The sequence below is a fragment of the Falco punctatus genome (genome assembly GCF_963210335.1).
Source record: "Falco punctatus genome assembly, chromosome: 5".
NCBI classification, from domain to species: Eukaryota; Metazoa; Chordata; class Aves; order Falconiformes; family Falconidae; genus Falco; species Falco punctatus.
The window spans coordinates 1675001-1688743 of record NC_137584.1 but is presented as its reverse complement, the minus strand read 5'-3'; the positions used below and the strand labels follow the sequence as shown (position 1 = coordinate 1688743).

Sequence of the window (13743 nt, the reverse complement as noted above, 5' to 3'; positions counted from 1 at the left end):
CCCTTTTAGCGTATGATCTATGCACAGAGTTCAGACTGGATCAAGAACATTTCTCCAGGGCTGGCAGGGGAAGGGTGGATGGAAGACAGAACATCACTAAGGATTTTATTTTGGCTTTTGGCTTTCTGTTCTAATTCCTATTGGCGTAAGCCCACTTTTTTGCCCAATATTGGAACTGTTATAACATTTGACATGAAAAATTGTATATGGGAATTTTTACTTTGCCTCTGAGAACCAACTGATTCCAAATTTTAAAAGTGGGAGAGGAGGCAAGCAAGACAAGACCTAACAAGTTTTTCAAAATTATTATAAATTGGTCTCAAGAAATCAGTTTTTTAAAATTAACTGAAAGTAGGGTGGTGGATTGTTTTGTGTTTTGTTTTGTTTTGTTTTGTTTTCATTTGGGTTTAATCTTTCTGTTTGTGCAAACTTTTGTGCTCATCCCTCTTAGTTTTAAGTTGTTGAGAGTGAGAGCAGGCAGATGCTTGCTAGTCTCCTCTCATTGTCCAGCCTAAGAGAAGTGATACCTGTGATAAAAGTAATAGGTTTTCAAAGTTATGTTTAAACTTTAATATGATACAATAATCAGAACTTCTAGTAACAACCAAGATAATGTTTTACATGGGGTTTTTTGCCTTAGCAATGCCTCTTTGAAGAACTCCCCCCACGCCCCGTATGTTTCAAGTATACATGAAACATGTCACTTTTGAACAGGAGATACTGTCAAGTTATATGTGAAATTATTTACATGGCAAATTTTAAAAGATTTCAGAAAGCCTAATGACACTTGCCTGAGGGCAGCTAGAATTTGCATTCTAGCCTCCTGCATGTGAGACGATTTGCTAAGCATCTCAGTTAAAAACTGGAAGGGGACTTCCCACATTCAGTACTTCTCATCTGTAGCCAAGGTACATTACTAAGGAGATATACCTATGCCCGCTATATGTGTCAGCACTTATTTACCATCCTTACAAGCAGATGTGAACATAATTACATCACATCTCCACAGTCACTTATTTACCTGACTTCTGTACATATTTGCATAAAGCCCTACCAGGGGCTTTAAAGATGTAAAATTTTTACAGATCTCACAAAGATATTGTGCTTAGACTGATCTGTTACAACCCAAATTTCCACCACACCTGGATGAAATTCTTAAGAACGGACACTTCATTTGCTGCTGTGAAAGCACAGTAGAAAGTACTAGTGAGAAGAGCAAGGCTCCATGTGTTGGTAGTTTTCAGGGAACAGGCCAGATAGGAGTCTGTATTGTTCTACCTGCTCTTATTTATCTCCTTAACTCATAGCATTTAGATGGCATCATTTCTCGCATTGTGCAGGTGGTGGTACTGCATTCTGTAGGAAGAAAGTATTTCTCTATCAAATGTCACTATTTCTAACTGACTATGAAGTACAAAAGATAATAAGGTTTTATTCAATAACTGTAACCCCCCCCAGTATTAAACATATGAAGATAAATTATCAAAATATATGTAAGCTATATATGCATGAATATTTAACTCATGGTTTCCCAAATGTGTCAATTCATAGCTTTTCTCTTGGACATCAGTGCTTCTCTTTTGGGTAAATCTATGGCATGCAAGCTCTATTCTTGCTTGCACAGAACATAATTTTACTTTGCAAATGAAGGTGCAAACTTTTCCTTCTCATTAAAGGTAAAAAAAAAAAAAAAGCCACTTCAAAATTCTGTTTCAGTTATTTTTTTCCAAATTAGTTCCATCAGTATCAACTTACAGGGAAATATATTTCAAATTAAATTTGTAATTCATATCCTAGATATTTTTTTTTTCTCTTTTACACTGTATACAGCATTGCAGCACAAGTGGTGCTTTGATGCTCAGAGTTCTGCAGGTTTTTTATCCCTACCTCATGTTCTTCCTTGCCTCCCCTTTCTGATCTTTGCTAAAATCTTCACCATGGCACATAGGTGATAATTGACTGCCTTTGAAAAGATACTTTTTGTATCAGCTGAGTGCTTTCTTGTTTGAGATGTGAACATACTTTATGGACAGACTCAGAGCCTGGTTGTGCTCAGTCATATGTGCAAAAAAATACATTGTTAGTCATTTGTAATCCCCAGCCCACGGTGATTCTTTCCAGTTTACATGTGGGAAGAGATGTGTTTATTTAATCCCAGACCAGATGCGGGGCCTAGGGGCCTGACCCAAAGCCTGTTGAAGTCAGTTGGAATCCTACCATAGGTTTTCATGGTCCTACACATTTAGATAAGTATACCTGAATCATTTTTATGGAAACAGACAAACTAACAAAAAAAAAGAAAAAAAAAAAAGGCAACTTATTTTTTGCTCTCCTTACTCTCCCATTTTCATCAGGAGGAAAATCCCACCCACCACCCCCTGGCCCTGCACTCACAATGAAAATGATAGAAAAAAACCCTTGACAACTATTCTGTTAAGGAAGTGTTATAATAGGAAGTTGGAACATGGCTTTATAGTACTGGGGTGGCTGCGGTACACCGCTGCACTACAGACATTTTCGGAGAGTACTTTGCACAGAAAGGTTGATGCTCGTGTGCAGAAATACACTGTATATACAGCATGGACTTGGAGCTACATGGTAAAAATATCTATAGTCAGTGTAGTCTTATTTGTGAAATATAGCAGGAAAAAATATTTATGAGCACCACAGGACATGAAGCTCAAAGTGCAGTCATTTCTAAATGAAAATTATGTGACAGTTCATCAGTATTTAATGCTAACATTGCTTGATCTAGACATAAAGAATTTAGCAGCCATTTATCATAACATACAGTACTGTTCATTTCCTGATTTGCTTAGAATACATTGGCGTTTTAATCCTGACACAAGCTACAGGTCTAATTTTAGCTATTTAATGAAAGGAAAATCCGGCAAGAGACAGATTTTTCACCTGGCTATTAGAAGCCTACTCCCACAACGTGAATTGGTTGGGCTTTTTAATGCGCGCTCCCAGAAGCCGCTGCTTGGTCCCTGCGCCAGATGCAGGTGTTCCCTTGTGCTGTCAGCCAGGAATGATTAATGAGGATTTGCCCCTGCTGAAAGCAGTCTGTGGAGCATTGTTCAGGGCATCTGTGGAACTGTCGGGGGAGACAAGGACACAAGTGAACAACCAATTATTTGGCCATCACTGAGGCAGCATGAAAAAGACATCAAATTGGACAGAGGAGCAAAGCTTTTGTTTCATGATCATATTTTTAGGTGTTAAGAGTAACAGAGGAATTCTACCTGTTTTGTTTTGCCTTTGCCTTTTTTCTGTTCTTCCCCGCCCCCCCCACCCCCCCCACCCCCCCCCCCAGGGGAGAGGGGAAGGGCCTAGACACCACTTTAAAGGTAGGAAAGAATGTGTAAAAGAAACAGAGACGGAAAACTGATCACAGTCCTTTAAACGTGTAAAAGGGAGGAAAACACACAGAGCTGCTTTCTTGGCAATTGCACTGTGTGTATAAAGATACACCGTTTTGCTCTGCTCACGTTAGGGAGCGAGGGCTAAGAATTCTGTAAGGAAGAGGATTTCTCATGCAGGAAGCTTCTTAATTGCTGGCCAAATACAATGGTTCAGGAGCCTGGGCTTTAACATGTGACAGTGTGGGGAAGTGTTACATTAGGATTCTGAAAAAGAAAATGGGAGGGAACAAAACCAGAAAACATTTACAAGATTGCATTCGGCATTCATCCTGCATCCCTCTTTCTGTCTCAAAAAAATACGCTTAGGTGAAGAAGAGTGAGGGGGGAAAGAGGAACAGAACTAAAACCACTCTGGTCAGGCTTACACTTCTGCATTTTTATATTTACCAGGGCTTGTGATTATAAATACTAATTTTAAACCAGAGGGAAAGGATTATATTTTCAGAACAATCCAATTACAGAATGAATTGTTTGTAAAATACATTTTATGCTCCATCCTGTCAAGCCTCTTTTCACCACAGTATTAAGAATAAAAAAATTAATTATACAGCTTAATTCTAATGAAGAATATAACAAATATAGTATAATTTCTACTGAAGCAATGTAATTAATATTTGCAGTGGCTAATTCCCTAACCTCAGAGGTTCCTCTGTCTCCACACTTACGTGCAACGAAAGGAATTTGGATCCTGAAACAATTATGGATCATAATTCCAAACTATTCCTTAATGAAGGAGAAATCTATATTTCTAAATTAACAGTTCAGTTATATTTGACTACCTCAATTTAGGTTTTTCTTCAAATTATCTATCCTTTAATGGCTGTATTTTATCATGGAGGACTCATGGCATCTGCAAAATTATGTGAATGTCCATACATTAAGGTTTGTTTCCTTACCCCAAACTGGTCTGTAGGAAGTTTTAGTAAGCAAAAAGTTTTTGTGTGTTTCCTATTTAGAATGAGTTGCTGCAGATAACAATTTGACTTATGATATCCAGGTTTTCACAATTTGTCATTTTGGTGTCAAACGTCTGGGTCTAAAACCTAAACAGTCAACTAATGTTTCTTATTTACTGTAGCATGATCACCTTGTTAGAAAAAACACCCAAACCAAAACCACAAACCTTGGAATTTAAGAACCACTTAATCATAAAGAAAGAAAACCACAACACAGTATGCATGTAAATGGAGCTTTTGTATTTAAAGAATATCATATATTTCTTTATAATACCCAAATGAAAGTCGTGATCAGAAGGAAATCACTAAACAACCGAAGAATCGTTAGGATATTCCAGCATTTCTGATAACTGTGCAAATTGCAGTCTAGAATTTTACATTGTGAGTAGCCTCAATACCAGCTCTCGAAACACAGTGCTGACATGTTTAGTTCTGCAGGTCTGTCCTTTTCCAGCAGTACAGCTGTTTGTTACTCTCTGCAAAGGACTCTGACATTTGAAACGGCGCTTTGTCCCCTCTTGCATTTGGTGTATGTGCTGGAATTTTAAATGACTTTATTAGAAGTTATAAAATCAGTGTACAGACACACCCAACTCTGTTTCCTTCTTGTCAGGAAGAGGCAATGGTATCCACAGCATGCCCCTGTGTCTGAAAGGCGTTACTTGATGGAGAACAGTCTTAGACTCCTCCCGGGCATGATGGAAGTGATGCCGGTGAGGAAGAAATTTCCAGGAACTGAAGGGATGATTATAGCATTTCTAAAAAGGACATTTTCCTGTGACTGTCAAAGTGCTGAACTGAGTTTCGTAATCCTAGATAAATAAATAGAAAGAAAGCTTTCTGCTGCTGTAGGCTGTGCTGAAGACTGCACATTTTCCTGCCAGGAATGAACTTTGCTACAGTAATTCAAGGCTTGTTTATCACTGTGCTGGATTACTTCAGACTCTTCTTCCTGGAGTTGTCAGCTGAGAGCATAGAGACATCAGATGTTAAAGACTGATGAAATTTCTAAGTAACATAAAGAAGAGTACAGTCTGTTATTTACATGTATCAGCAGCATACAGCATTGAAATATCTTCAAGGGCACGATCGTGCCCTCCAAATCTGGTAGGTGAGCACCTTTGAGATGAAGCCCCTGTGAGCCCCCATGGGAGGTCCCATGGGACAAAGAGCTGGACAGTATTTTAAAGCAAGGACTGAATTCTTTTAGTGGAGGTTCTTTGGCCTGAATATAGGAATGGGATTTGTTAGCTAGTGCACATAATGGGAATGCCCTTTTTTGCATAACATTTCCTCCAGTACAGTGACATCTCTTCCATCCATTACATTCCTCTGCAATCCACACACTTTTCAAAAATAATTGTGTTTCTATGAATATTTGTGCTTAGGTTTCAGTATGGTATTTGACATATGTTGTATTATGATGTTTTCCCTGTAAATTTGTATGTATGTATGTATGTATTTTCATGATACTTCAATAAAAACATCAAAATCGAAATTCAGAGCAAAACAAAAAAAAATGGGAAAGAACATATGGAAAGGGATAAAACCATTAACATCTTTATTATGAGTGTTGTTTGTTAAAATCAGCTTTGATTTAGCTTTATGAGGTAAATCCACTGGAGATTATTTTACAAAACTATAAAAAATTTTTGAAGCTGTCACATGTTTTTACAAGGATGTCTGATACTCCACAGACTGCATAAGACTATGAAGTAGTGGATTAGTATGAGGGGAAGATGGTTACTACCTGTGAGATACTTTCTTCCTGTTCCACTATATATTTACAGTGCTATGTAGCTAAACAACAGATGTGTTCTATTCTACATCACAACATATTCTTATGGATCTTTGCAATTCTTTTTGATAAAAAAAGTGTTTCTTTGTGTGTAAATAGCATGGCTACTTTAATAAATTGCTAGGGAGGAAAAAAACAGAGAAAAATAATTAAAGCTCAAATAAATATTTCTGTAGTTTTTAATTATATTTAACTTTTATTTCATGCTGGAAAGTATGAGGGTTACTAGAATCATGTTATGATTAAAGGTGAGCGTTTATTTCTCTTACTTATGGTAAGTAAAATCTGGAAAAAACAAGCTCAGGAATTCAGGAGTAGTCTTTTATAAAACTTTTGGCCATCAGGATTTCTGTCCTTGTCCCTTCTTCTACCAGTACACCACAGCCTGATGGTTCTGGTCACTACAGCCAGCATATGCCTGACGATGGTGACCATGATAAAACCCTTCAGACTTCTGCGCCTCCGTTATTACCTCCAGGCCTGAAAGGAGGTGAGGCTGCAGGCAACTGGGGTGACATCATTAGAATCTCACCAAAACTGGTTGTTAATGAACCACTTGATAAAGCAGAAGGAATTCTCTCTGCTGCTTGCACTGACAACAGAAGAGGGGCAAGGGAAAAGGTTTGGATGTAAAAATCCTCTCCCTTGCAGGAACAGGATGAATCGGCTGCAGTTTATTTTGTTAATCACAAATGCCTTCTGGTACAGGGGTAGGCAGGGCAGGCAGAGATTTTGCAGATGACATTTCTGTATTGATTGTATATAATAATGCAGTACATGCTTGGTTTGGGCTGCAAAATTTGCAGTGTGAACTATTTAAGTGCTGGCTCTTTGACAGTAGAGAATTGTGAGGCTAAAATAAACTTCAGTTCCGTTACCCTTGGTAGCTGATTTTTGCACCTGAAATCCCAGAGCTAGGAGTTCAGGAAGTTTGTGCTTACACATAGGTATGTGTTTACTTATGAAATCTATTTTTTATCCAAAACCCTAGCTAGCATCCATAGAAAACTTTCTACAGATTTCATACATCATTGACTCATCCAGCTTTTTGTTTTTCTGCTGTGCTTAAGAGTAGGTCACGCTTAGGACTGATGTGTAAGGCCAAAGGACTTTTCTTTTTCTATAGCCCCCAGGCTATTTTTTCACCAGCATAATTTCCCACCATTTCTGGATTTCACTTTCTTCTTTTTAGTCCCTCCCATCTTCATGCAAGGTTTTTTTGGCTGTTAATACCATCTTGTGCACATTCCTTTCCTGTCTCCTCCCTCCCATCCCTCGTTCAGACATTCCCTTTTCTTCCCGTTTCAGTTCCCAGTCTCTTTTCCACACCTTTGTTTGTTTTTCATTCATGCTACAACTGGGGAAATAATGTTCTCCACACCTAGGGAAGCAGATCTTCACTAATGATGGCGAAGTTTCACCATGTATATTCACACGCTGAAAATAACAGGGTTGAGTGTCACTGACCCTTTTTCTAGGGGGAGGATCTTTAAATTAAGAGGCACTCATTAATGTTCTTTGCAATGTAAAATGATTTAGCTTCAAATTACTCAGTATCAGAATATGAGTTAGGCAAAATACTTGTCGGTATTTGGACGGATTATGAAGCTTCACCTTATATCTCTTAATTGTTAGAATTTTCTTTGGATTTGTATGAACTGTCAAGCTTCGTAATTTGTGTGTATCTACCTCAGTAGTAAATTTCTGGCTGCCTCAACTTATTTTATTGCCCTTCATGGTGCTACATTAATGGTAAGCATAACAATACCAGTTGCATATATTTGTTTGAATGAATACTACCCGTTGTATGATCCTTATTTAAACCTCATTTTAGCATATTTCTGGAAGCTTTAAAAATGCAGAAAATGTTCCAAATTCTGATTAGAAGTGAACAACAGATTAGCAGAGTACTTTGGTGAAATAAGAAAATGGAATCCTTTACTGGAAAGAAAGAGAAATAACATCCATGCTGGTGTGTAGATGGTTAAAAGAAGTGGTGGTCTCTAAACATTAAGGGAAGATAAATAGTACAGAAGTATTATTTCTTATAAACTACCAGAGCCTATAATTTTTATATACCATAATCTTGACTGCAAGTCTTGAATGGTAATGAAATAATGATTGTAAGAATACTAATATAAAAAAAATAATAATAATTTGTGAAGTTTGTGTTGCCCCGTTGCACCCAGCAGCCCATGGGAAGTCAAAGGAAATTTTAAGAGAAGTTTATTAAAATCTACTGCAGTTGAAAAGACTGAGATCTACATTTCTGGTATCAGAGGCTGCTTCAAGTTCTTCCCTTATGGATACAGACCATGTTAGTTTTAAGGACTGCTGAATCCAGAAATAAAGTGTGAATTTGAGTGAACTTTCTTCACCTAAATTCAAATCTGCTTGAACTCAGTGACTTTGTGTATTTGATCTAGGTTTATTCGAGTTTGCATCAATGAAGGAGGAGAGTATAGATGAAGGGAGAAGAGACAGAAAATCCAATGCAGAAATATCAAGAAAAAAAGTTTGATATAGATGCCACATGTGAATTAAGTGTTTCTTTTTTAGTATCATCTGTGTTTTGCTGCATAGACTTCTTCCCTGGTGATAAATAAGTAAAAAAGTAAATCAAGTTGCTGTTATTGTTTTTAATATAATCACGCACAAAATGTTTTTACTTCATCAGCCACAGCCTTAGCAGACAGATAGATATTATGATTTATTTGTGCCCAGCTTTGCAATATATTCTTACAAAAGCAGATCATGGTATGCCAGAAGACAAGTGAAATGGAGTGATCTATGTTGCTCTCCTCTTACTGTCTGCTAGAAAGTCTGTCCATCCCTGATTTTAATCACGTCCTCTTAGTGGTCAAGCTAATTCACCCTGCTGGCCAGATAATCTAGTTCAGTGTCCACCACTGTTATTACAGACTGGAGGTCAAATCTTTTATCTGTTTTCTCCAAACTCAGTTGGACGCTGTTTCTTGCTGGGAGTCTTTGAAAGAAGGTGATAAATCTTATTGCTAATATCCCAGGAGGTACTAACATGTCTTCCTACAGGCATATCTTCAGGCTTTTTCCAGGCTCTGTGAACATAAATAAAAACTTGTGAAAATCCTGTGGTATGGTTTGTTTTATTTTTATATCTGTGATACAAGTATCTCCACCTATTCAAGACCGAATTGTGAATTGTCGACACAGTCTTCCGAGACTTTGTCTTCGTTTTTGGGTCCATAAACTGGGGTATCATCTAATCCCACTATCAATGTTATGACTACCTGTGTGTACAGGTAGCCTTTTGCAGCATAACCGTTTTACATTGCCTGTTATAGTCTGGATATGTGCCAGAACTCCCCAAAATACAGTGTGCATGGATCTGGGGAATGCTGCACTTTGGAGAACGCCTGTTTCCTAACAGTAATTCCTGGACAGTGAAAAGTAGTGATTTTCTACCTAAGATCTACAGAGATCAGTACTTGACTTCTGAGTTGGCTGCAAAAGGCAACTTGAAAGAAGTTTTTATGTTATACTGTGGTTTATGTGAAATTTGGCATTTATGGGTCAAAACCAATAAAGTCACTTGTGTACAACTGTAAAATGGCTTATACTTTGCTTTGTCTCTGAGCATTAATTTAAGACACAGGCTTGGCATTGCCTAGAGCCTTTGTGGACACCATGAAAAGCTGCTTCATTTTTTTCACTGTTATTGAGCTGGCAGCCCGATTAAATGTTGATTGTAAACTTCTTTCCCTCTCCCTGCTACTGCACTAAATGCATCCTGGTCAAATGAAAGTATATGATTTTATAATAGAGGTAAGTTTTTAACATAACATTACAATATATTTATATTGTAAATAGAATTTTATATAAAACTTAATATAAATTTATTATAATAAAAGGCATTGAAAGAGTAAATATATTTTAAAGGAATGGTTTCATTGTGAAATCATCATAGCATTAGAAACCTGAGGATCCCCATGCAGGTCACAGCTGGGCTAGCCTGCCCATATAATGCTTCTTGGACCGTGTAGACTAAGCAGCTTGGTTAGCGCTAATTCATTGCGTTTAACTGTAGTGGTTTTAACAATCCTCTTTTGCAATAACATGTTTGGAGGGGGAACATTTTTCTGACACTGGTTACCATGCAGTCAGCACTGAAGGTTATCCTAGTTGTCTCTGGTTTTTCTTGTCACAAGTGCTGTACCTCCTGTAAGTGTCTATAAATGTCTGTAGGTGTCACCTTCTCATTCTCCACACAGCTGCACCTCTTGCACTGGTTGAATTTTCCCTTTCCAGGGTCTCCTCTGTTTCCGCTACAAGAGGAGGATCAGTGCAAAAACTACATTCCACCATTCTTTCCACATTTGACAACTGACAATGAATGAGTCTTTTTCACACCCACCACAAGATCCTTGGAATATCTTTTGAAGAAGAAAGAAGCAAAGGACTAGGGTTGCTATCATAGTTCTTTTAGCTCAGACTCAGAGGTAGGCATGAAGTTTGGCTGTAATCCCTGAAATAAAGGAACTTTCTCAAGCTTTTACTTTTGGGAAAGGATTTGGTGTAAGGTAACATATACTTTCCAAAAATAAAAAGGTAGCCCATGTTCCATTTCTCCTCTGATGGGGAGCCAGCCTGCCTGGTGGACACAGGCAGCACAGGTCAGCTGTCACTGCTCTAGCTGCCTCATTTTTTAAACTAATTCCAGAAAGATTTTTTTTTGTTGTTTTGTTTTTTCTTGACTCTGTTCCATAATTGAAAAGTAAAAAACAAATTGTCTTTACGTCCTTCTTTTCGATAACACTTCAAAGGAGTCTGGTGTGCAGTGTGGAGAACACCTACTCTACTGTAGCCCAAGCAGCAATTAGCTCTAAGAAAGAACTGTAACCACGAAGTACACATTTTAGAACATGAAGGAATACAAATGGTTTTTTCTAAATTATTCTTTATTATGATGTAATTGCCTAAGTAATTTTGAATTTGCCTTAGCATAAGCTGAGAAACTTTGAATACACTGCTGTACTGTGCATTGATTTTCTTCTGTGAATTCGTGTTGAGACAAATATTAAAACATATTTAATCCAAATACACATTTATTCAACGTATGTGTTCATATAAATACTGAAAAACCTTTATATAACAGACTGAAAAGAACTTGGAAGGATGCTTTGTGGAATATGTTCTTTTTTTCTCCACTAATCAAATGTTTTTGCATTATGTGAATTTGCTTTTTTTTTTAAAAAAAAAATGAAGTCGGCATTGGTATGTTATGACTTTTAAAGGTGGCTATTGACAACGGAAACACAGGATGAAGCGTAATTCAAACCTTAGGTACATTTTTTGGGGTAACCTTTGGTACATTTTACTGTGAGGGTGGTGAGACACTGGAACAGGTTACCCAGAGAAGCTGTGGATGCCCCATCCCTGGAGGTGTTCAGGGCCCAGTTGGATGGGGCTTTGAGCAACCTGGTCTAGTGGGAGGTGTCCCTGCCCCTGTCAGGGGGTTTGGAACTAGATGATCTTTAAGGTCCCTTCCAACCCAAACCATTCTATGATTTTATGACTTTACTGAGTTACTTTATGGCTTTAAATGCAGTGGCAGTGAGAAAGGAGAGATGTCCCAGCTCTGTTGCAGACAGATGTTGTGACCTTCGTCAAACTGCTTAAACTCTCTGAGTGAAATCCACCCCCACTAAAATCAAGAGGAATTTTGTCGTTTATTTGAATGGGACAAAGATATCACATTTGAATTCTGAATTGTTAATAAGAACAGGATAACATGTATCTAACTCTCACAGCTCTTGCGAAGCTAATTAATCAGCAGAGTACTTTGGGATTCTCAGAAGTATAATAGAAGCTGCAAGTACTATTATTTATTTGTCATGTAATTGGAAACCAGCAAGGTAAAAAGTCATTGATAAAAATCCATATTACAAGGTCATTTCTTTCAATGTTGCAAATCTCTTCTTCAATCAAGAGCTTTGTAACTGATGAAAAGTACAGCCTAATCATAACATTATCAAGTCAATTTAATTGGTGCTCTGGCAGCACATGAGATCATAATGAAGTCATTTTTGCTAGTTACAGGCTTAAAAATACTTTTATAGCACCTTTCATCCTAGTGGAAACCTTTAAAGGCCTCACAGACAGGATTAAGATTTTCTGCCTTTTATACAGCTGCCTTTGTATGGCAGATACCGGCTGTTTTAATCATGTCTAAAAAAAATCACTAGTAAGCATGATATTACTGTGTTTATACTTATCCTTTACACCTATTACATAGTTTTCACCTTTAAAATTAATGTTCAGATATGTCAAGGTACAGAGGTAGCACTTTTGGATTAGAAGGGTTCTGATGTTCTAACTAACGCTGGTAGTTGCCGCTGTTGCTGAACTACGGTTTTTAGCTACACTCTGTGTCTGTGGAAATCCCCGTCTTGCCAACAGAAATGCCTGCATGTCTTTGCACAATAGTCTGTTTCACTTTGGCAGAAACTTAAAGCTCCAAAACTAAGATGGGATTTCTGGCATCCCAGCTGAAGGTTTGGAGTAAGAGCGGTTAGTTTTTATCAGCACACCTTGTTACGTTGAGTGAATTGCTTAATTTACCAAGGTGTGAGCTTCCGTATTGCAACAGATGGAAGTAATGTCATTTATCTTTTCTTTGCCCTGGCTCTTCCATGGCTGGAGTGCCTGAGACCTGGTATGCCAGTGTCAGGGTCCTCCTGCTTCTTGCACCTGCTGTTACTCCGCTCCTGGCCCACATGGCCGCAGGTCCCTGTGGTGAGCTCCTGCCACCGCCAGCTGCATCACCTGCCACAGCTTGTGGCCAGTGAAGAGCAGGCTGTGACTTCCAGTTCTTTCTTGTCATTTCCTCCTCCAGCAGGCACCCACTTAAAAGCCAGTTTAAAATGCAGCCTTCAGAATTAGCAGAAAATGCAAACTGGCCAAAGGGCTGCATATATTGGCTCAAGAAGTGATGGTGTTCGTAAGGAAGAGAGTTTAAAATTGGCACCTTTTTCTTCTAGTTTCTCGTCTCCATCTTCCTCCCTCCCTCCTCTGTGGACTCCTTTCCATCTTTATCATCGCCCAGCCTCCATAGCATGTGCCTGAAGGCGGCTCATGTACTGGCAAGCTGAAGTTTCTTTTCCACTTTAATGGGAAGGGGGGAACTCTAGCCTCCTCCTTCAGCCAGGCTGTGGCACTAGGCAAGGCTGCTTTCCAGTGCAGTTTGTATGGAGAAAGGTGAGAAAGAGCAAACTGGCAAAGGAGACAAGCTCCTGTGTGTGTTTCACAGGTGCTTATGGGAGTTTTATCTTTAATAGGCAAAACTTCATATGTAAAGAGGGAAAAATGCTACACGAGCTGTGACAGGTAAGGCCAAGGACTGAGATAGGAAGTAAAATAATGAAAGACAGACAATATTTTCTTCTTTTTTCACTTGTTTAGCACCACAGCCACATTCTTACCCATACTGAAGTCCATTACACCACACTGGCAGTGTCAAGGGATGCTAAAGTGAGTGTTAAATGTACCTTTCCAGGAGCAGTGGTTTAAAGTATCCTTTCCTTAC

General features: G+C 38.4%; 1 protein-coding gene across 4 annotated transcripts in view; it reads left to right on the top strand.

Moving 5' to 3' along the window:
- The window catches only part of LOC308064498 (uncharacterized protein), a 193931-nt gene that overhangs the window by 141321 nt on the left and 38867 nt on the right, over nt 1–13743 (top strand). Inside the window, exon 3 of one of the 4 annotated variants that reach the window (XR_013928406.1) lies at nt 4995–8329. The exons of the other annotated variants lie outside the window; for them this stretch is intronic. The gene's annotated coding sequence lies outside the window, so the exon portion shown is untranslated. Of the gene's footprint in view, nt 1–4994; nt 8330–13743 lie in introns of those variants that run through there. 4 annotated transcript variants of the gene reach the window in all.